The 25547-nt window shown below is 38.6% G+C and overlaps 1 pseudogene; it reads right to left on the bottom strand.

Annotated features, from left to right (window-relative positions):
* Positions 1 to 5426: 5426 nt before the first annotated feature.
* LOC127683753 (solute carrier family 7 member 13-like) overlaps positions 5427 to 25547 on the bottom strand; it is a 33575-nt pseudogene continuing 13454 nt past the window's right edge.

Here is a 25547-nt window from a genome sequence, read left to right on the forward strand (position 1 = left end):
GGAGATCCACCTAGTTCTTTGTGTATGAGCTTAAGAAGACTTGCCCCATAGGCCTTGAAAATTCAGGATGTAGATTATCCTGACTGAATATCTTAGTGCACACCTTCCATGTCTAGACAAGCCCTTGTGCCTAGTCTGAAGGGTCTGCTCCTGACCCTTCTATACTTCTGCTCTGTTGACCTTGGGCTGACAACTTCAGAGGGTTCAAAACACATACTGTCCCCTATAGTAGGTATAGAGAGGAGTACCCAAGATCTTTGGGTTACCCACCATCCTGTAGGAGCCATCTGTCTAATCCTTTAGGATTCTTGACAGATATCTACCAGTCTTCTGAGTTCATGGTAAGGCTATATATTTTCCTTCCTTTCTTTAACTTAGATGTGACCATGTACATTACTCATGTGTTCAAACTGAGACAAATTGAATCATATCATTCTGTACAGAATTCTTTGCTTCGTTTCTTGAGGCAGAGTTTGGTTATGTTGCCCAGTCTGATCTGGGGCTCGCAATCCTCATATGTCAGCGTCCAGGGTAGCTGTGATTGCAGGTGTGCATCACAATGTCCAGCGTGTACAGAATGCTAGTTCTTGCTTTGAGTTACAGCTTTGCTATGTAGTCAAGGCCATCCTTAAAGTCACAGTCTTTTGCCTTAGCCTCCCAAGTGTTGGGATTACAGAATGTTTAGAACTCTTTAGAATGTGGGACTGGAGAGATAGCTCAATTAGTTAATCGTCTGCTGTGCAAGCAAGAAGACACAAGTTCTATCTCTGCACAGGCATGTAGGGTTTACTTAAAATATCAATACTGGGAAGACAGAGACCTGGTGTTTACTAGGGAGTCAGCCTCCCTAACCAGTAGTCTTAGGTTCAGTGAAAGACTTTGTCTCCAAACTAAAGTATATGGTTCCTAAGGATTGATGCTCAGGTTGGCTTTTGACATACACATGCATGCCTGCTCACATGCCTCACACAACCATGGGTATACACTTGCACATGTATACACACATAACTCTTGAGGAGCTGTCATGGGGATTTTTACATCCCTTTTGTCTTCCAGTGAGGACGGGGACAAGTACAAGATGGAACTTGTACTCTCTGTGTCAGAGTGAGGAGATCAATTCTTGTCCTGAATAGGGCTGGTGGCAGCAGTACTGTAGCCTTTGCTTGGGAAAATAGTTTTGTAAGAGACAGTTCATCAGTGTAGTGTGAGTAGCCCATCCTGGTGAATATATGCATAACTTGTTACTTGTTAACTTAGATAGGCAGTGTTCAGTCCTAAGAAACATGTTTCCGTGAGGTGAGTATAATGGATTGTCAGAAAGCTAATGTTCTCTTCAGGGTGTCTCTTCAAGAGGGGTAACCTTGCTGAGGAAGAGAGGCTGTGTCCCTGAACCTATGAACTCCACTTCTCCTGCACTGGCAATTCCAGAAAGAGAACTCAGATTTCATTACCCTGGGGCTCAGTCAGAGCCTCACTCAAGAGACCTTCCATGATGCTGCAAGACTGGGCCTGACTTCCTCTCCTGAGCCCCTCCATCCATGTGTCCATCTCTTCTAAACTTGTTTAGACTGGACACCTCACAGCCACCTTCTCTACCTGATCATGGAATCTGGGAACTTGCCTATCCAAAAACTGACAGGAACATTCAGAATTCTTGTTGTGAAATACCTGAAAATCAGAGAGGAAGAAGTTGTGATGAGCTTTTCACCTAGAAAGACTCAGTGTGGACTCCTCTTCTCTGACGTTTTCCCTCCTTTCCCTGTCCTTCATGCCTGTTTTGGGGCCCTCCTGTGAAGATCAGCTCTCCAGAAAGAAAGGAAGGCATCATCAAGTACAGGGAATAACATAGCTGGAAGGAAACATATAGAACCTCCTGTAAATCCCATAGTACCAATGAGGGTGTTCCTTTATACTCTTCTGGGTGCAAACATATGAAATGCAAAGGCAAGTGTTTGGTAGGACCCAGGACCAGCTAAATGGATTGCCTGCCATAGACCTGGGGACCAGGTAGGTAGTGAAAAGATGTCATTCTGTTTTGAATGTTTTTATGGCGCAGGCCACAAGTCAGTGTGTTTCGTTAAGACTGTAATAAAGCCAAAATGGTTCTGTTAAAAAGAGTAAACCACAGAGAGATACTATGAATTGTAAGACACTGAATATTTTTAATGCAATTAAAGGAAAACAATCAGAGAACTCTGAAGTCCAAAATTAGAACAAGAAGTTCCATGATATAATAATATATAAGATGAGAATGGGAGAAGAGATGGAAGTTATTTAAGCTGAAGGCATAATTATAATACTATTATAAGGAAATGTGTCTTATTACAGCTCTTACCTCATTAGCTACTTAAAAATGTTGATTCCTTTATAATAAATATACCTATTTTTGGAATTCTATTGTATTAAAAATACATTTTAATACTTCCATGCTCTTTATTTATGTTTTGGGAGCCTTTGAGCTCAGAAGTTAAGTTGGTACTACATTGTTTTCTGCTGTGCAATAGATGAAAAAATTGTGTTTGAAAGAATATGTATTTTAAAAATATTTACAATATTTTATTTTACAAAGTAAATATTTAGTAGGCTAATTTTACTCAGCAACAATGTCTTTGTCTTGTTTGTCAGATGGAGAAACATTAAATAGCAATTAAAAATAACATGTTATTGTTACCAGAATTACAGTTACAATTATCAGAATGTTGATAAAGACAAACTTGATGCCAGTAAACCACAAGTTCACTGAAAAGAAAAATAACTTGATCGATATGCTGGACATTAGGAGACTGATCAATGATGTCAAAGGGAGAAATAAAGACAGAGCTGAAGATCCAAATAAAAGGGCAGACCCACCTGAAAGCAAAAGGAAACTTAAAATTAGTGGTGACTTTGTTTTCTATTTTTTTGACAGCCATAAAACATTACAAATATTCTAGAATCAAAGGACAAGGATAGATACAGCCTCAGTATTACCTTGTAGTAAGAATATTTACTTTGAAATTGACAAGTTGTGAAACCACGAAATTGTATCTAGCTATTATTGCTAAATTTCCATCAATTCTTCCACTATTTACAGGGTTTCCCATTTACTCACTGAAATTAATGATTTTGCATGGAACAGAGTGAAGCACAGATGGAAATAAATCATTTACCCTAGCCAATTCTTAATTAATATAAATTTGTTCAGTGGTTGCTGACTTTTTTGTTGTTAGATATTTTCTTTATTTAGATTTCAAGTGTTATCCCCTTTCTTCATTTCCCCTCTGAAATCCCCCTATCCCATCCCCTCACCACTTGTTCTTCAACCCATCCACTCCCGCTTCCCTGTCCTGGCTTTCCCCTACACTGAGATTTCGAGCCTTCACAGGACCAAGGCTTTCCTCCCATTGATGTCCTACAAGACCAACCTCTGCTACACATGCTCCTGGAGCCATGGGTCCCTCCATGTATAGTCTTTGGTTTGTGGTTTAGTCCATATGAGCTCTCATGGTACTGGTTGGTTCATATTGATGTTCCTTCTATGGGTCTACAAACCCTGTCATCTCCTTAGGTCTTTTCTCTACCTTCTCAATTGGGGACCCTGTGCTCATTCCAATGGTTGGATGCAAGCACCCCCCTCTGTATTTGTCAGACCCTGGCAGAGCCTCTCAGGAGACAACTAAATCACTGATAACTGGATATTAGCCTAGAAGCTCAGAATACCCAAGATATAAATCACAGATCACATGAAGCTCAAGAGGAAAGGAGACCAAAGTGTGGATACTTCGGTCCTTCTTAGAAGGGGGAACAAAATACTCATGGGAGGAGATACAGAGACAAAGTGTGGAGCAGAGATTGATGGAAAGACCATCCAAAGACTGCCCCACCCGGGGATCCATCCATATAAAGGTACCAAGACCGGACACTTTTGTGAATGCCAACAAGTGCTTGCTGACAGTTGCTGCCTTTTCTGACTTGAGGAATAAATAGTCTCACCTGTTTCATAACTGAGTATTCATTCATAATACAATTTTAAATTTGAGTATCTTTATAAAAAAACTTACAAGTTAAAAAGAACCCAAATTCATAAATGATAACCTACTTTCTTTTGGTTAGATAAAGCAAGTTTCTGTCACGGAAACTAATTTTTACTGTCCCAGTTTGCAATCTTGGAGTACTTAATAAATCTACCACTCAGATTTCAATAAGAATACTTAGTGCACATAAAAATGATTGCCAAGAAGCATGGAAATCTAGTTTACTATTAACATCATTTTCACATAATGCAGTACCTGGAATGGGTCATCTTTACCACAACTATTCCATGGTCAAGGCATAAAGCAAACACTATGGTACCTCATAGAATATTTAGCTTTCATTACACACAAATAAAATAAGTGAATAAAGCAATTGAGCAAATGAAAAGGAAATGAGGGAAATTAGGGAAAGTATATAAAAGAATAAATTTAGTTCAGAAGTATTCTCTTTATATTGAAAGCAACCACCACAAGGAGCAAGCAAAGAATTTGTTCTGGAGAGTCACACATATTTTTGATGTTGAGATCAGAAAATAAAGTAAACCTCTAATTGATTCATCATGAAAAAATTATTCATCACAACAGCAAAAAAATATGCCATGGCATAAAACAAATAAGCCAAACCAACTAACCAAGCAAACAGACAAAATCTGGCTCTTTCTTTGAGATTGTGTGATGCACTTGAGACCTACAATGATCTTGAATATAGATAAATTTGTTTAAAAGAATTTATGGCAGCTGGGTGATCTGTATCCACACATGCGTTCTTCTCATTCATGTTCCACCCAGTTTTCATTACCTTTCAAAAAATAACTTATTTTATTTCTCCTGCATTTGATTGCTTACATATTTCAACTCATATATGTGTACCCATGTTAGTGTTAAATATTGCTTATGCTCTCCTCACAATGGTCTGTGCCTGGGCTTCATGCTCCCTCTTCCTAGTGGAAAGAGAACGTATAATACAGTGGTAAAAGACTTTCCTAGAGTGTTTGTATCATTTGATCCATCCCTTAGTGTCAACAAGAAATGCATTAAAAGCTGTTTTACTAACCTGCAGTAATGATTCTATCTTGACAGTTAAATTAAAATCTGAGATGTTTTTTATAATCACCTAAGTTAATCCTTTTATTAATATCTCATAGAAATTTCATATTTTGCTGAGGAGATGAAAAAGAATAAACCTATATAATTTACCTGTGATGGCTATTAGATTCCCCCCCCCCCTTTTGCACAATGTCAATATTTAATTTTCCAAGTAAAAACATTGGGTAGTTTCCAAATCATGACAATAGTGATATCTATATTCTTGTTACAGATAAGTTAGAAGCATATACAGCTATAAAACAGCATTTCTAGTAATTCAATATTATTCAAGTAAGGTAGGTAGAAACATAATATTAGCATTTTGATTCACCTTAAAGGTCTTGGAAGTGCTGGCTTTTGGTACCTCAGTTTTAAGTAAAGCTATCATATATAACACTCCATGGAAATTGTTCATTAGTCCTACATATTTTATTGAATAGATTACGCTTGCACTTATTATTAAAACTGTAGATAAAATGACAACTTGAGTGACAGCTACAACAGGACTGTGATGGTCATTAAGCATTGAGAAGATGACTGGCATCTGTCTTTCTTGGCTAGCAGAGTAGAAAATCCTTGATGATGAAAGAATTATACAGGTGGTGGCCAATGATGAGAGGGAGATCCCCAAATAAATAACCCATTGCATGGAAGGATACACTCTGTTTATCCATGTGATAGCAACAGAATCTGCAAAAATTGAACAGAAAGTAAAGAACAAAAGTCATTTGGCTTGTTAAAAATATAGCAACACTCATTTATTCTTTCTGAGAGCAATGTGATTTTGTGCCTTCTTATAAAAGGGGGGAACTCTTCACTTACTTTGTGAATGTAATTTGGCTTTACGGTTTCCTTAAAAAAGATACATTAGAAATTGCTATTTTCCATGTTGATCCAACTTCATGATAACTTGTGGAATTTTTCTTGCTTGGCAGATATGTACAGTGAATATCAGCTGTATGACAATATCAGCTAATTTGCTATAGGGAGGCAAAACAATCCATGTTAGATCTGAAACCATTCCAATTTATGTTACAATATGCAAAGAATAGTTGTTGTAGGATTCAGTTGTTTTTCTTTTGGTTATCTGACAAGACATTACTGTATATAGATGGACTCATTGGAAAGAATAATGTCTATTATTTTGAGGACAGTATTGCTACAGAATTGTACAGCTGCTGGTCATATTGAGTCTGCAGTCAGGAAATAGAGAATATGCTAGCCATGCGGACAGATTTAAAACCCTCAGGGGTCATTTCTTGTGAACGACTTTCTCCAATAAGACTTCACTCCTACATTTTCCACGGTATTTCCAAGCTGGAGACCAAGCATTCAACCTCACATGCCTATGAGGGACATTTCATAGCCGAAGCATAGCAGTCAACTACTGCCCCGTTAAATCATTTCTGCCATTTATTAGAGCAATAAACTCAACTTTCCTTTCATGCTCCTTTGCATAGTTGCATAGTTGTCCATGAGTTCATTCTCACTTCATGTCTCCAATATAAATACTGACACTAATTCAACATTATACGTAGAATATCATTTTGGAATTTCTTTTTTGAAAGCAAAATCTAGCGATGGAGAGATGGCTCAGAGGTTAAGAGCACCGACTGTTCTTCCAAAGTTCCTGAGTTCAAATCCCAGCAACCACATGGTGGCTCACAACCATCCTTCACAAGATCTGAAGCCCTCTTCTGGAATGTTTGAAGACAGCTATAGTATACGTACATATAATAAATAAATAAATCTTTAGAAAAAACCCTAACTTATAAGTTAGAACCAAAATCCATGTGCATCTACAGAACAGCTGCTTTACAGGTTGATGGAATCTACAAATGTGAATAGCCTGATAGCAAACAGAATTTTTTTTCTGGGTTTATCCTAAATTGTTAGTATGCAGGCATGTAAACTATAAATACAGTTGACTTGTTCTAGGAAATATCTGAAGGAATTAAATATATATGTGAAACAGGCTTGAAAACTCCTGTCAAATAAATTAGAAATGGAATGATTCTTCAATAGATATCAAGATTATGTTTTTAAAATATTTATTTATTTACTTTGGATGTTTTATGTGTGTACAAGGTGAAATGCATTTACTAACACGTGTGTGTGTGTGTGTGTGTGTGTGTGTGTGTAGGTCATAAGATAAATTGTCAGGTCTCTTCTACAGTGTGGATTCTAGGTATTGAATTCAAGTCACCAGACTTGGTGGCAAATGAGCAGTATCTATGAGCCAAATACCACAGTCTTCACTAATCTAAATGTTTGACATCAGGAATATCAGTCACTATGTTGTAAAATGTACAATAATGTGCAAAATTATTTCAAATCATGCACATGGCAGTTAAAGTCTAGTTAAAATTAAATACCATCGTTATATTTTTATGCCAAAATAATGTTTTTGTATACCTATTTGATGAAATTCTAGTTTTATTCCTTTCTCTTTCTTTTAATCACACTTTCATACTTAGAATTTTCTTGTGCTTACTTGAAAAATAATGTATTGAGCTTTGTTTCTGCTGGTCCTCTGACTAATAACTCACAGTTTATTATTCAGAGGGAGCATTTCTTGCAGAATTTGAGTCAAGTCCTTCCCTTGAATCTTGAGATCTTTAACTGCATTTCAAATTCTCCAAGATGCGATAGTGTTGAACATTTAAGTGCAAGGAACTTCTTACATCTTAGAAGAAATGGTACTCCTCACTGTTACAGGTTTTCGCATGAGGCTGACAGCATATAGGTGGCATAATGGAATAAGCAGACAACATGATATATGTTTTGGAAATTTTATTTTAGAGTCTAGAGAATCCATGCGTAAGATAATGCAACTGCATTCAGGGAAGACAGAAGTGACTATTTCACTCTTGTTTATACCAAACCATACCGGAAGTTGTAATTTCCTTTGGTGTCAAAACTACCAGAAAGGCTACACCAGCCAGTAAATAAAACACAACTGTGATGGAAAGACAAGAAATCACAGACTTGGGAATTATTTTAGCAGGATTTTTTTTAATCCCACCTGTGAAACAAACAAAAGTTTGTTAGAAAAAAAATATTTTTTGTGAACCTTCACATTGTTGTAATAAAAGGAATGAAAAACATTATTTAATTGTCCTAGTTCCTTCAATTGCTTGTATGATACTGTTTTCGTGTTACACAATTTTGTTCTTAAATGCTGGAGTATTTTGTGAACCTATGTTAAATACCAAAGTATATAGATTTTCAAAAATCCCCCATAGATTAAGCCTGGACACCAACAACAGAAATGATAGAGAGCTTACAGTTATGTGGAAATGAAACAATTTACTACTGAATTCAAAAAAATAAATTGGTCAAAATGGAAATCAGTGAGGAGACCAAGTTGTTTTTAGAACCAAATGAAAATGAAAACACAACATATCTAAATGTATGATACACAATGAGGGGAATTTTAGCAGGGAGAGAAAGCGCTCATATTACCATCTTAGCAGCATAGCTAAATGACTTAGAACAAGAGCAGTAAACCACACCCAACATGTAGATGAAAAAATCATCAAACTCAGGGCTGAATTAAATAAAACAGAAACAAACAAACAAAGAAAGAAACAAGGAAAGCATTATATATATATATATATATATAATGAAGTAACATAGAGTTGATTCCTTGAGAAAATTAACAGAATTGTTAAACCCTTGGCCAAAGTAATTAAAAGACAGAGAAGATTAAAATTAATAAAATTAGATACAAATTCAGAACCTCATTACAGCCACTGAGGAAATCACAAAGACATACTTTAAAAATTTGTACCCCAACACACTGGAAAACCTAAAGAAACAGATGAATTTATTTATATATAACACCAAGCCCAGATAAATCAAAATCAAATAAGCAATTCAAACAGACCCATAAGATCTGGTAAAACAGAAGCATTAACTGAAATCTTCAGACAAATGAAAGTACATGACCAAATAAATTCAATGACGAAATTTACTGGGTCTTCAAAGAAGAATTAACAGCAATACTCTGTGGCATAAAATGGGTAGGGTCCACATACCCACCGTAGGGAAAGTAGACAGAGGGAAGGCTGCCCAGCTAAGGCTGCTGTGCTCCCCAGCTGTCAGGCAAACAGCCAGGCAGGGCCCTCATAGGGGAAAATGGGCTGGGCTGGAGCACCAAGCACCAAACCAGGGTAGGGATGGAGGGCGCCCAAGTACCTGTAGAAAGAGAGGCTGTCTAAGCAGGGAATCCTGGGTCCTTTCTGGAGAACAGTTACATGCTCCTACTTGGTGGGTTTTGATAAGAAGAGACAGTCCATAGTTTCAAGGCTTTATTATAAAATGTGTTGCAGTGTAGGGGAATACCAGGACAGGGAAGTGGGAGAAGGTCGATTGGGGAACAGGGGGAGGGGTGGGATTATAGGATTTTTGGAGGGGGGACCAGGAAAGGGGACAACATTTGAAATGTAAATAAAGAATATATCTAATAAAAAATAAAGTTTTGTTCAAAAGAAAAAAAAAAGAAGAAACGTAGGAAGAGAAAATGAGATAGAGTAGAGAGAAAAAAAACATATAGAGATGAGAGCTGGCCATGACCCCATGGAAAGAGGGGAAACAGGGGGACAAGAGCAAGGGCAAGAGAGAGAAGAGAGAGCTAGGAGGGCCCAAGAAGTCTTCTTTTAGAGTGGACTGGGTTACTTGTTGCTAGGTAACTGTAGGGTGGGGAAAACCTGGCTGTAGCTAGGTAACTGTAGGGGTAGAGTTCAGCCAGAACACTAGGGGCCTGAAGCATGGCCCTACATGACTGATGGTCACAGAGTTATGTGGTTGAGGAGCCAGGAGTCTGGGAGCATGGCTCACTGGTTTTGTTCCTTGTAGAATGTTCTACTGGGTTTCCGGAGTAAGCCTTGTTCATGCAGGCCACAGACTGCCTCACATGGTCCCACAATACTCCTCAATTATTCCACAAAACAGAAGTAAAGGAACATTTCCTAATTCTTTTCATAATTCCACAATAACTCAGACACCCAAAACAATCAAAGACCCACAATGGAAGAAAAAACCCACAACCCCTTATGAATGTAGATAAAATATTCTCGATAAAGTATTGCAAAAGATGCAAGAACATTTCCTAAGGAATATTCATCATAATTAACTTGGCTTCATCCCAACAATGCAGGGGTGGTTCAACATACATAAACTGATAAAGGTAGTCCAGTATACAAATAGACTGAAAGACAAATCCACATAATCATCTTCTTGGATAAAGAAAGACCTCTGACAAAATCTAACATGTTTTCATGATAAGACTCCTGGACAAATTAGGGATTTAGGAACATCTGTGTGAGAAAGACTAGTTACAACACAGCCATAGCCAACTTCCACCTAAATGAAGAGAAACTCAAAGCATTTCCACTAAAATTAAGAACAAGAAAATTTTATCCATTCTCCTCACAGCTATTCAACCTGGTACAGGAGTCTCTGCTAAAGCAATAAAACAGCTAAAGGAGATCAAGGAGATAAAAATAGGAAAGCAAGAAGCCAAAATATCAATTTGCAGATGATATGATTTTATATATAAAAGAGCTTAAAAACTCGGCCAATAGACTTCAACAGTTGAAAAACACTTTCAATAAATATACAAAATTAGCACAGTAAAATTACTAGCCTTCCTATATATAGAATGGCTAAGGTTAAAATCTCAGGAGACAGCAGGTGTTGGCGAGGATGTGGAGAAAAAGGAACACTCCTCCACTGCTGGTGGGATTGTAAGATGGTACAACCACTGTGGAACTCAGTCTGGTGGTTCCTCAGAAAACTGGACTTGCCAATTTCGGAGGACTGGGCTATACCACTCCTGGGCATATACCTAGAGGATTCCCCTGCATGCAATAAGGACACATCCTCCACTATGTTCATTGCAGCCTTATTTATAATAGCCAGAAGCTGGAAAGAGCCCAGATGTCCCTCAGTGGAGGAATGGATGCAGGAAATGTAGTATTAATACACAATACATGTGTAAATACACAATGGAATACTACTCAGCAATTAAAAACAATGAATTCATAAAATTCTTAGGCAAATGGTTGGATTTGGAAATACCATCCTAAGTGAGATAACCCAATCACAAAAGAATACACATGGAATGCAATCTGTGATAGGTGGATATTAATTAGCCCAGAAGCTCTGAATACCCAAGGCACAATTAGCATAACAAATGACTCCCATGAAGAAGTAAGGAGAGGGTCCTAATCCTGGAAAGACTTGATCTAGCTTTGTAGGGGCATATAAGGACAGAGAAAAAGGAGGGAGGTGATTGGAGAATGTGTGGAGAGAAGAAGGCTTATGGGACATATGGGGAGGGGGGGATTGGGAAAGGGGAAATCATTTGGAATGTAAACAAAGAATATAGAAAATAAGAAAAATAGAAAAATATATGAATTGGTTAAAAATAAAAAGGAGGATGTTTAGTGAAATAAAAGAATATTGATAAGAAGATACAATCTGAGGAGACATCAAAGGTGTAGCTCAGAATATTTTCAGTTCAGTTTCCCTTTTTGTTTCAAACTGAGAGAAAAAAAAACACAAGCATACATGTCCTAAAAGTACTAGAACTCTGGTAACACATTTCCAAGTCATTGTCAGTGAGGTTCTATGTTATTTGAAAGAGCCCATTTGATCTTGGCTTGTTTCCATATTGTGCTCTGAGGTTGTCAATATGTTTCTAGGGGTTTCTATTCAGGCAGGTGTTACAGATCCAAATGACCACAAAATCGTCAAAGTCAGGCATTTAATTGGGAGTTCTGGAGTTGGGCACTCAGGATAGAAAGGTTGAATTAGATAACTAGCTATTTGTAAGCTTGGAGTACCCAGTCCTAGACAATGAGAAAAAAATGTAATCCAAAAACTGAGGAAAGCAGCACAGGATCCTAGGATCTCTTCAGGAAATAATAAGATACTCCCCTCATGGGAAAGGTGGTTGCCATCTCTGTCAAAGAGAGGGCATTCATCATGCTCAGCAGGCCACAGCCTGCCCAAATACTGAGAGAAACAGGGATGTTCAGTGCAGAATATTTTAACATTCCTTTAGGAGTTTCAAAAATCCCTGCCCCTATTATGGCTCCAGTAGTATATTTATAAGGAAGAATCCTACTGCTCTTAAGAGATGCATGGTTTTGCCTTTTTCTAATGCTTGTTCTAAAAAAAAAATCTACAAAATTATTCAAGATTCTAAATTTTTGATCTTTCCAATCCAATTATGCTTGCCTATGTTCTCTTGTACAAAATATCATTCTTATATATGTCTAACTATCCAGCTTAAAGTTGTTATAATTAATTATTAACTGATCAGTTTTTTCCAAGAAATTCTGATCTCCTCTTAAGGCCAATTTAAAAATGTTTCTTATATTAAGCCTTGATTTTCAAAAATAAAATATGCTGCTGACCAACTTTGCAACTAGGAATAAGGAAATTAGTCCTTTAAATTTCTGCATAGAATTATTCATCTCTAGCAGTGCAAGAGAATCATTATTTAAGTATTAGTAATCATTAGTATATTTATACCAAGAGCTGAAAGTAAAGTTTAACCAGAAAAATCTAGACTTTGGGGTTCAGTGAACCAAGATGAGAATCTTGCATTTGTTTCTTTGAAGATACAGGGTGTTCTATATCTTTAAAATATATGTATATATTGTTTCCACAGTAGTGGATAGACTGATACATGAAAATGTGTAACATTTGCCAAATGAATGTTTATTAATAAACCTTGTACATATTGCTGCCTAATAGATTGCACCTAAATTTATGTGCTTAACACAAAAATATTATCTATTACTTTTAGTCTTAAATCTAGGTTCTACTTCTTGGTTAAGGGTGGCAATATCCTAAAACTAGCACTCAAAAGGCAGGCATCTCCAAATTCTCTTGCATTTTAATCAAAGTATAAACCTTTAATTGGATGGGAGGGTGTTTTTTCACTCTATTTGGATAAGTACTCATTTTTCAAAGTAGTATTTAGTTTACTACTAGAAATTATGAGTTCTTAATTCTTAAAAATGTTTAAAATATTGCATAAAAATTTCAGATATGTGTGCAACATATTTTCATCTGGCTGATCCTCCAATTCTACCTCTCTAGTTTGTACCATAATCCACCCTACTTTTTCTTCCAATTTCATGTATTCTTATAAATCCATGAGTCCATTTAGTGTTGCTGGTATATACATGAGAGTAGTGTTATTCACTAGAGCATAGACAGCCTATGAGAAGCCAAATCACTGGAGAAAATTTCTTCTCCTACTAGCCTGCCAGGGGCCAGCCCTGACAGGGGTTGGAGATCTTCTTTCTCTTAGGTTCTTCGTGAGGCAGCAGGTAGGGAAGAAGAGCATTGGGGGCTGGGGGATGACTTGGTCTTCTGAAATTCTGGGGTAAGACTTTGTCTTAAGAGGTATTTAAGGTTGCTGCATAATAAAACTTTACTTATCTATGTCTAAGTTACTATGCTGTTGTAGTGGTGGTGTACATGTAGCTGACTTACCTTCTGTGTTCCTCTTAGGCCAGAGACTGCAGGCTCAGGCACTTAGCACCTCATCCTAAAACAGCAGGAGATTAAGTAAAGGATTAGTTGTTAGAGCCTTTTCCCTATTGTCCAGATCCCTCTTGCTTGTCTGGCTAGAGAGGAGTTGGGAGCAATAAACTTCAGAAGAGAATGACACTGGCAGAAAGAAAAACTTTTTACATAAGTGAATATGCACAATTTCACATAAGTTCATACACAGCTTCATGCATGCAGAGTTCTCATTTACACACTTCCACACAAATTCAGTTGTGCCCTGGCCTGCGGGGGATTTCAACAGGGGACCCTAGAAGAGAAGGGCAGAGAAATAAAGACATGAAGAATGAGACCAAGACCAACTTTGTTCAAGACCCCCAAAATTATATTTTCTCAGGGAACTTATACAGGCGGGGAAGAAGTAAGGCAAGTGGGATTTTCCACGTGGCCTGGGCATTCTGCCAAGGTGAATCTCTGGCAGCTGTAAGATTTTTTCTTCTTCTGGGAGGGCACAGTGACCATTGACCACCTGATCTCTCCAAGGTCTGTAGCTAAGGAGAAGTCAAAACCTAGGCCTATCTTTAAAATGAACTCTAAACATAAAGTAAGGTCAGTTTGGCTCCTGGCATCTCCTCCCTTTTTATTTAATTTTTGTGAGGCTGGCAAGAAAGCAGACATCTATAGGTCTCGATGCACAAGTGGGCATTAACCAAAAAAGAGGGGAAGAATTGACCCCATCCCTCTCGTGGGGAACAGAGGATTGTTCTTTCCACATCTTAGGCGGCTCATGGTTTTTTTAGAGAGGAGGGGCAGAGCCTATCTTGGTGGGAGACCCCAAGATAATATAGAGTGGTCTGAGGACCGACACCAACCCCTATGCAGATCAGGTGTGCTTCACGGGGGACTCAGAAGTGGACAATTGGCTCCTCCCCCTGCAGTGCTTTGCTTTACACCCCTTGCAGGTGCCCACACTGAGTTCATGCCAGGCTGACGCAGTGTGCATAGTTCTGAGCTTCTATGCATCCCTTGTGGGGGCGATGTCATCGCATGGCTCAACCAGGCCTCTCAGCCAAATCAAGTTGATGATAATGTATTTGTATGGTTTTGAATGCCACAGAGTCAACTTGCTGTCTAATGAATCCTATCAATTGATTTAAAATAAAGGGCCCTAAAATAGCTATCAAAAGTACACAAAGCAAGGGTCCAACAAGGGGCATCAGGAGGAAAAAAATGGAGGATTCCCACCAATCACTGACAGCTCTAGAAAATTTTTATCTGTGTAGATCCTCACTCAGCTTATGGAGTTTATATACCAGCATTATGGAGTGATACTGTAATTCTATCAGGCCAGATTCATTAACAAAATAACAACATTCTTCTTTAAGAAAAAGGCATGCAATAAGGATGTATGCTCCACTATGTTCATAGCAGCCCTATTTATAATAGCCAGAAGCTGGAAAGAACCCAGGTATCCCTCAACAGAAGAATGGATGCAAAAAATGTGGTATATTTACACAATGGAGTACTATTCAGCCATTAGAAACAATGAATTCATGAAATTCTTAGGCAAATGGATGGAGCTAGAGAACTTCATACTAAGTGAGGTAACCCAGACTCAAAAGGTGAATCATGGTATGCACTCACTAATAAGTGGATATTAACCTAGAAAACTGGTATACCCAAAACATAATCCACATATCAAATGAGGTACAAGAAGAAAGGAGGAGTGGCCCCTGGTTCTGGAAAGACTCAGTGAAGCAGTATAAGGCAAAAACCAGAACAGGGAAGTGGGAAGCGGTGGATGGGAGAATAGGGGGAGGGAAGGGGGCTTATGTGACTTTCGGGGAGTGGGGGACCAGAAAAGGGGAAATCATTTGAAATGTAAATAAAAAATATATCGAATGAAATAAAAAAAAAGGAAAAAAAAAAAAAAAAGAAAAAGGCAGGTTCCACCCTTCTCAGCTGTGAGAAGGTCTAAGGCACGGCATTCTGCAAGGCAAGTTGGGCAAGTGGAGTTATTTGTCCCTGCAGAGAAGCCAAAGATTTAGCAGAAGCCTCTATAGCTAATTGAAATTGTTTATCTAACTTATTGGTGATTACAATGATCCACCCACCAATCCAGGGGCCACCACAGAGGTAGGCAGTCAGGGAAAGGCCGACTACAAAGGGAATGCATGTTTCTCTCTTCTGAATGTGCAGAATCTGCAGGGCGATGCTGAGTCTGCAGATGTCCACAGTGTCAGCACTAGCAGGAGGTGTCTAAAGGTGTCAAGGACCGAGGCACTAGCAGGAGGTGTCTAAAGGTGTCAAGGACCGCGGCCGTTTTCAGGGATCAGCATCTCTTGTTAAACACTCTGGCAGCTAGCATGCTCCTTCAGCATCCTGCAGAAAAAACACAAACATGCCCTCTTCCTCACACTCAGAGAGTTTTTTTGGCATTGAAATTTTAATTTTTTTTGGAATATGGAGATATGATTCTCCCCTCTTTTATTTATAAAAATATTGTTTTAAAGTTGTATGGTCCTGTTCCATAATATCTTCTCCTTGAGGATTATAAGGAATTTCAGTAATATGACTAATATTAAATTGTTAACAAAGCATCTCAAATGACTGACTGTAATAGTTATAATATTTGTCTTAATCTTATTTGAAACACCTAGAATAGAAAAACAGCATAGTTCTAATTTTAGTTGCTTCCCCTGTTATAACAGTTGTAAATAGAAAACTTAAAAAGCTGTCAAGAGTCATATGTACCTCTTTTATTTTTTTTAGATCAGTAATATGAGTTACATCTATTTGTCTTGATTCGGTATGAATCCTCAAGGATTAACACTATTAAGTGGTACATGAAAAATTTGAGGACACTGAGGACAAGTCTTTATAATTTGACTTGTACATTTTTAGAAATATTAAATTATTGTTTAAGTTATTATTATTTTGTTGATGTAAAGACTGAGATCATTTGACTAATTGTTTCTGTGTAATGTTTATAATCTGGCTTATAGGTAAACCTGCTGTGGCATTGTCCTCATTAAGGAGTCTGGACAATCTATTATGAGCTTTTAAGTGTCTGAAAAGCAAGAAACAGTATAAGCTTCTTAAATTAAGCTGTATTTGTATAAAATTTGAAAATTAGCAATATCTATAAAAATATATTTTTAAGCAATTGTAAGCCATGAGCTATCTATCTTAATTATCAGGATATAAATTAAAAGCTTGATTATACCATGTGGCTATAGCACGTAAATTAATTATTTGTGAAGCAGGAGAAATATTTAAGAGAATAAACATGTGATCTAATTATATATGTTTCTCTATCATTAGAGGAACTGATCATAAATATAGTAAATGTATTTTTTATTGGCTGCATGTATATATTTACAAAAGTATGAATAGAGCCAAATTCTAAAAACTTATCTTTGGAATAATGATTATCAAATTTTTCTAAAAAGTTTGTTATGTAATAGGCCAAATATTAGTATTTTGCAATAACCAATGTAATTACTGTTTGGACTAAGGAATAAATATTCTATTAAGTTCTTTTATAAAATACTTTTAAGATTCTATCTTATAATTTTGTATTAACATAGCAACAGATTTATAATAGGGTATTTAAACTTTTCTTGGAAATGAAGAAGTATGAATTTACATTAATGGTCCCTTAATGTAATGCCAAAGGACTGCTGTGAAACAGCCAACAATTGACTTTTTTGTGATGTAAATTATCCCTCATCAGTTAATTGTCTAGGGGATTAGGATTTGTAATCCCCTTGAGACTACCAGAGGTTTAAGTTCTCCTGTGGCAAGCTTAAGGTGAGGTCTTAACAAATTAACATTATTTTAAAGCTTTTGAAAATCATTTAAATCAAATAAACTATCTTTTCTTATTCAAATTTTCTGTGCCACAGTTTGTTTAGGATATAACTGATCCTCTTGTCTGATTTTTTTATTAATTACAAATATGGATGAGTTAAAATCTTAAGCTTGGGCGGTGGCGGCGGCAGCAGCAGTGGCTGGTCCAGCTGAAGGGCCATCAGCGGTGGAACCAAGGCGACACAGGGTCCAGTTAGGACCTGTGCCCACGACCACTGACCTTCGCTGACCAGCGGGGCGGCAAGCAACTGCGGTTCTGCGGAGCCTTTCGCTGCACGGAAGCCACTTCAGAACTCGGCTTCCCGCCAGTCGGGAGAGACTCACCTCCATCTTGATCCCGGGCTCCAGAGATCGGTCAGACTGAGGTACACAAACATAATCCTAGGCCCAACACCGCAGGGGTCTGAGCCTGACGGGCGTTGGCCTGCACCCAGGCCCTGGGCTGTTCGAGTGGCCATCGGGGCGCCAACCCAGCCAGGAGTTTTTTTTGCCCTGGCCGGCGCACGCGCCGCCATTTTGCCTACAGGAGCCAGAGTGCTCGGGAGGGCAGAGACGGCTAACAAGCGTAGCCTGAGGCTAACAAAACGGGGGTCTAGGCCCCAAAAGGCACAGGACTGACCCCAAGAACTGGGCGGCTTGGTGGGCCATCTGTGTGTCAACCCGCCCAGGAGGTTATTAGCACAACAGACTCTCCCGGTGCTTTCTGGGAGCGCGGACGCGCACGCCCGCCATCCGGGTCACCTGGCGGACCCAATTAACAGTCATAGCCCTAGGGGAACTTTGCTCGGACTTTGGCCTCCCAGGCTTTTGCCTGGACTCAGGGCCTGGGCGACAAGGCTAACCTAGTGTGCGCCAGCACGGTTGGGGAAATCGGCTGCCCAGCGGAGTGAGCGGAACACAGGGGAGGTCACAGCAGCATACACCTTCGGAGCTCCCTGGGGGTGCACACGGGTTCCATCTGGTCCACAGACACAATCTGGGGCAAGGCCTCAGGCGGAAGCCCTCAGGTCAACTCTCTCCGCTTCAGATCAGCCTGGGCGGCTGCACCACATCTCCAGGTCCCTCAAGAGGCTAGTGGGGGCTTCCGGGCAGCCAGCTGGGAGAAGTCGGTGTGCTCCAATAAATCCTGCAGGCCCCAGCGGGAGCCTTCAGGTGCCTGCTTCGGATCTGAACAGCCTGGACAGCAGCACCCTGTCTACAGGCAGTGCAGGGTGTAAGCTGTGCACCAGAGGCCAACGGGGAAGGGGCAGCTTGCACTGGTGAGTCCAGCACTGACAAGACCAAGTAACACCAGTGAGAGCTAGATGGCAAAAGGCAAACGCAGGAACGTCACTAACAGAAATCAAGGCAATATGGCAACATCTGAACCCAATTCTCCTCTACCAGCATGTCCTGGATACCCCATCACACCAGTAAAACAAGATTTGGAATTAAAATCACTGGTCATGATGCTGGTACAGGAAGACATGAAGGACATACTTAAAGAAATGCAGGAGAAAATGGATCAAAAGTTAGAAGCCCTTGCAAGGGAAACACAAAAATCATTGAAAGAAATCCAGGAGAATACAAAAGCCAACAAGGAGGAAATGCAAAAAACACTTAAAACACAAAAATCTCTTAAAGAATTACAGGAAAGCACAAACAAGCAAGTGAAGGAGCTAAGCAAAACCATCCAGGATCTAAAATCAGAAGTAGAAACAACTAAGAAAACTCAAAAGGAGACAACTTTGGAGATAGAAAGCCTTGGGAAGAAATCAGGGGACAGAGATGCAAATATCAACAACAGAATACAAGAAATAGAAGAAAGAATCTCAGATGCTGAAGATTCCATAGAAACCATGGACTCAACAGTTAAAGAAAATGCAAAATGCAAAAAGCTTGTAACCCAAAATATCCAGGAAATCCAGGACACAATGAGAAGACCAAACCTAAGGATTATAGGCATAGATGAGAGTGAAGATTTACAACTTAAAGGGCCAGCAAACATCTTCAATAAAATTATGGAAGAAAACTTCCCTAACCTAAAGAGAGAGATGCCCATGAATATACAAGAAGCCTACAGAACTCCAAACAGACTGGACCAGAACAGAAATACTTCCCGTCACATAATAATCAAAACACCAAATGTTCTAAACAAAGAAAGAATATTAAAGGCAGTAAGAGAAAAAGGCCAAGTAACATATAAAGGAAGACCTATCAGAATCACAGCAGACTCTTCACCTGAGACTATGAAGGCTAGAAGGTCCTGGGCAGATCTCATGCAGACTCTAAGAGAACACAAATGCCAACCAAAACTACTATATCCAGCAAAACTCTCAATCACCATACATGGAGAAACTAAGATATTTCACGACAAAACCAAGTTTACCCAATATCTATCCACAAACCCAGCCCTAAAAAGGATAATAGGAGGACAACACCAATACAAGGAGGGAAACTTCACCCTGAAAAAAGCAAGATAGTAACCTTTCATCAAACCCAAAAGAAGTTAAGCAATCAAATTTAAAAAATAACGTCAAAAATGATAGGAAGTAACAATCACTATTCCTTAATATCTCTTAACATCAATGGACTCAATGCCCCAATAAAAAGACACAGACTAACTGACTGGATACGTAAACAGGACCCTACATTTTGCTGCTTACAGGAAACACACCTCAGGGTCAAAGACAAACACTACCTTAGAGTAAAAGGCTGGAAGACAATTTTACAAGCAAATGGTCTCAGGAAACAAGCTGGAGTAGCCATTTTAATATCAGATAAAATTGACTTTCAACCCAAAGTCATCAAAAGAGACTCTGAGGGACACTTCTTGCTGGTCAAAGGAAAAATACAACAAGAAGAACTCTCAATCCTGAACATCTATGCTCCAAATGCAAGGGCACCCTCTTTCATAAAAGAAACTTTATTACAACTCAAAGCACACATTGCACCTAACACAATAATTGTGGGTGACTTCAACACTGCACTTTCCTCAATTGACCGATCAGGAAAACAGAAACTAAACAAGGACACAATGAAACTAATTGAAGCTTTGGACCAATTAGATTTAACTGATATATATAGAACATTCTATCCTAAAACAAAAGAATATACCTTTTTTTCAGCACCTCATGGTACCTTCTCCAAAATCGACCATATAATTGGTCACAAGACAGACCTCAACAAATATAAGAACATCGAACTAATCCCATGCCTCCTATCTGATCACTATGGAGTAAAAGTGGTCTTCAATAGCAACAGAAACAATAGAAAACCCACATACACGTGGAAATTGAACAATACTCTACTCAATGATACCTTGGTCAAGGAAGAAATAAAGAAAGAAATTAAAGACTTTTTAGAACACAATGAAAATGAAAACACAACATACCCAAATCTATGGGACACAATGAAAGCAGTGCTAAGAGGAAAACTCATAGCCCTGAGTGCCTCCAAAAAGAAAATGGAGAGAGCATACATTACCAACTTAATGACACACCTGAAAGCCCTAGAACAAAAAGAAGCTATTTCACCCAGGAGGAGTAGAAGGCAGGAAATCATCAAACTCAGGGCCGAAATCAATCAAGTAGAAACAAAGAGAACCATACAAAAAATCAACAAAACCAGGAGCTGGTTCTTTGAGAAAATCAACAAGATAGATAAACCCTTAGCCAGACTGACCAAAGGGCACAGAGAAAGTATCCAAATTAACAAACTTAGAAATGAAAAGGGAGACATAACAACGGAAACCGAGGAAATCCAAAAAATCATCAGATCCTACTACAAGAGCCTGTACTCAACACAACTGGAGAATCTGGAGGAAATGGACAATTTCCTTGACAGATACCAAATACCAAAATTAAATCAGGACCAACTAGACCATCTAAACAGTCCCATAAAGCCTAAAGAAATAGAAGGAGTCATAGAAAGTCTTCCAACCAAAAAAAGCACAGGACCAGATGGCTTCAGTGCAGAATTCTACCAGACCTTCAAAGAAGAGTTAACACCAATACTCTTCAAACTATTCCACAAAATAGAAACAGAAGGAACACTACCCAATTCCTTCTACGAAGCCACAATTACACTGATACCAAAGCCACACAAAGATCCAACAAAGAAAGAGAACTTCAGACCAATTTCCCTTATGAACATCGATGCAAAAATACTCAATAAAATTCTTGCCACCCGAATCCAAGAACACATCAAAACGATCATCCACCATGATCAAGTAGGCTTTATCCCGGGAATGCAGGGTTGGTTCAATATACGGAAATCCATCAATACAATCCACTACATAAACAAACTCAAAGAACAAAACCACATGGTCATTTCATTGGATGCTGAAAAAGCATTTGACAAAATTCAGCATCCTTTCATGCTTAAAGTCTTGGAGAGAACAGGAATTCAAGGCCCATACCTAAACATAGTAAAAGCAATATACAGCAAACCGGTAGCCAGCATCAAACTAAATGGAGAGAAACTTGAAGCAATCCCACTGAAATCAGGGACCAGACAAGGCTGCCCCCTTTCTCCTTATCTTTTCAATATTGTACTTGAGGTACTAGATCGTGCAATTCGACAACATAAGGAGGTCAAAGGGATACAAATTGGAAAGGAGGAAGTCAAACTATCATTATTTGCAGACGACATGATAGTCTACCTAAGTGACCCAAAAAACTCCACTAGAGAGCTCCTACAGCTGATAAACAACTTCAGCAAAGTGGCAGGTTATAAAATCAACTCAAGCAAATCAGTGGCCTTCCTATACTCAAAGGATAAGCAGGCTGTGAAAGAAATTAGGGAAATGACCCCCTTCACAATAGCCACAAACAGTATAAAGTATCTTGGGGTGACTCTTACCAAACATGTGAAAGATCTGTATGACAAGAACTTCAAGACTCTGAAGAAGGAAATGGAAGAAGACCTCAAAAAATGGGAAAACCTCCCATGCTCATTGATCGGTAGAATCAATATAGTTAAAATGGCCATTTTGCCTAAAGCACTATACAGATTCAATGCAATACCCATCAAAATCCCAACTCAATTCTTCACAGAGTTAGAAAGAGCAATTATCAAATTCATCTGGAACAACAAAAAACCCAGGATAGCTAAAACTATTCTCAGCAACAAAAGAAAATCTGGGGGAATCAGTATCCCTGACCTCAAGCAATACTACAGAGCAATAGTGTTAAAAACTGCATGGTATTGGTACAGTGACAGGCAGGAGGATCAATGGAACAGGATTGAAGATCCAGAAATGAACCCACACACCTATGGCCACTTGATCCTCGACAAAGAGGCTGAAAACATCCAATGGAAAAAAGATAGCCTTTTCAACAAATGGTGCTGGTTCAACTGGAGGTCAGCATGCAGAAGAATGCGAATTGATCCATCCTTGTCTCCTTGTACTAAGCTCAGATCCAAATGGATCAAGGACCTCCACATAAAGCCAGACACTCTGAAGCTAATTGAAAAGAAACTGGGGAAGACCCTGGAGGACATCGGTACTGGGAGAAAGTTTCTGAACAGAACACCAATAGCGTATAAGAATTGACAAATGGGACCTCATAAGGTTACAGAGTTTCTGTAAGGCAAAGGACACCATCAAGAGGACAGATCGGCAACCAACAAATTGGGAAAAGATCTTCACCAATCCTACATCAGATAGAGGGCTAATATCCAATATATATAAAGAACTCAAGAAGTTAGACTCCAGAAAACCGAACAACCCTATTAAAAAATGGGGTACAGAGTTAAACAAAGAATTCTCACCTGAAGAACTTCGGATGGCGGAGAAGCATCTTAAAAAATGCTCAACTTCCTTAGTCATTAGGGAAATGCAAATCAAAACAACCCTAAGATTTCATCTTACACCAGTCAGAATGGCTAAGATTAAAAATTCAGGAGACAGCAGGTGTTGGAGAGGGTGTGGAGAAAGAGGAACACTCCTCCACTGCTGGTGGGGTTGCAAATTGGTACAACCACTCTGGAAAGCAGTCTGGCGGTTCCTCCGAAAACTGGGCACCTCACTTCCAGAAGATCCTGCTATACCACTCCTGGGCATATACCCAGAAGATTCCCCACCATGTAATAAGGATACATGCTCTACTATGTTCATAGCAGCCCTATTTATAATTGCCAGATGCTGGAAAGAACCCAGGTATCCCTCAACAGAAGAGTGGATGCAAAAAATGTGGTATATCTACACAATGGAGTACTATTCAGCCATTAGAAACAATGAATTCATGAAATTCTTAGGCAAATGGATGGAGCTAGAGAACATCATACTAAGTGAGGTAACCCAGACTCAAAAGGTGAATCATGGTATGCACTCACTAATAAGTGGTTATTAACCTAGAAACTGGAATACCCAAAACATAATTCACACATCAAATTAGATACAAGAAGAAAGCAGGAGTGGTCCCTGGTTCTGGAAAGACTCAGTGAAACAGTATTTGGCAAAACCAGAACGGGGAACTGGGAAGGGGTGGGAGGGAGGACAGGGGAAGAGAAGGGGGCTTACGGGACTTTCGGTAGTGGGGGGGGGGCTAGAAAAGGGGAAATCATTTGAAATGTAAATAAATTATATCGAATAAAAAAAAATCTTAAGCTTGTGATTGAATTGTAAACTTCAACTAATGGAACATTCACAACTTAAATATTTTTAAGTTTCTTTTTGTAATATTAGAGCATGCCCATAATTTTGAAGAATAAAACTTAGTTTTAAACAATCTATTCTCTTTAAAATTAATATCAAGAGCATTACTTTCACATACAAAGATATCAAGAGCATTACTTTCACATACAAAGTTTGACTGCCAGTTCTTACTTATACATGCATGACAGTGTAGCTTTTAATACATCAGTAAAGAGACATTGTTTTAAATTTTATCTTTTATAAGTCTAGTTTCTAGGATAAGAATTACATAAATATTATCTCAATTTAGAAATGTCTTTAGAGACCTGTTTTTCTTGGTTGGTTCATGTCATATGATTTTTAGAATGACTCCAACTCTGAGTTACCAATTTAAGCTCACTTTCTGTTACCAATGTTATAGATTTTTAAACATACCCAATAACTTATAAGCCAATACTCTATAACCAAGGCATATAGAACATATTTATATCTTAAAAACCAGTCAGAAACAAAAGTGAAGTTGCTATAAACATATACTTATTTAAACCAGACAAAAGTTTCTTACATTTTTTAACTGTAATTTCAAGAGAAAAGCACTTTGTCACTTGTTGAACCCAATAAACACAATCACAGAGGTTTCTCTAGGAAAAAACAGCCATCAGCTCTCTTACCAAAGATGTTGAAAAGCTGTTTGCTCCTTTAAGAACGACTTGTGTAAATAACCAGCCTCTAGCAGGACTTCTCCAGTTGCACTTGACTCCAAGCCACAGTTCAGGGTAACTTATCAGTTTCTCTTGTGCAAATTGAGACTGCTTTTTAAACAAGTTAAACTAAATCAAACCGTGGACAGCCAGCAGATAAAGTTTTATCCATTTTTTTTCAACATGAAATACACAACAATCAATCATTCAAACAACAAAATAAGCATTAATTGACAGACATATGAACAGACATATGGTGCACCAAGGACAGATAATAGACCGAGAGGGAAGAGAACTTAATGTCCCAAAGATGTCCCAAAGCAGGATGTTTCCTGCTTCCCTCTCATCCCCAGGAGATACCTGAAATAGCTTATAACCATTTTTCTTCTTTTGATACAACGTCCCAGACATGGAACAACTGCTTTTCTGAAACCTACTTTCTCTCTCTGTCTCTCTCTCTCCCCCTTATTTAAGACCTAACTCTTTATCTCCTTCTTGTTCTGGGAATTCTGCCAGAGAAGGGAGAGGAGGCACAATGGCAGCTACTGATAGTTGCTCCCCAGTGCCCTGCTTTTCTAACTTTCCTCTTTAACATGCCCAGACCTTCTATTTACTTACCCATCACTTTTACTTCCAAAAGCCATGCATAGCACAAATATACTTGAGCTAAGAATCTTTTTAGCATGGTTTTTTTATTTTTGTCATTTTTTTTTAGTTTTTTAG

This window comes from Apodemus sylvaticus, chromosome 4 (assembly GCF_947179515.1).
Source record: "Apodemus sylvaticus chromosome 4, mApoSyl1.1, whole genome shotgun sequence".
Classification (NCBI taxonomy): Eukaryota; Metazoa; Chordata; class Mammalia; order Rodentia; family Muridae; genus Apodemus; species Apodemus sylvaticus.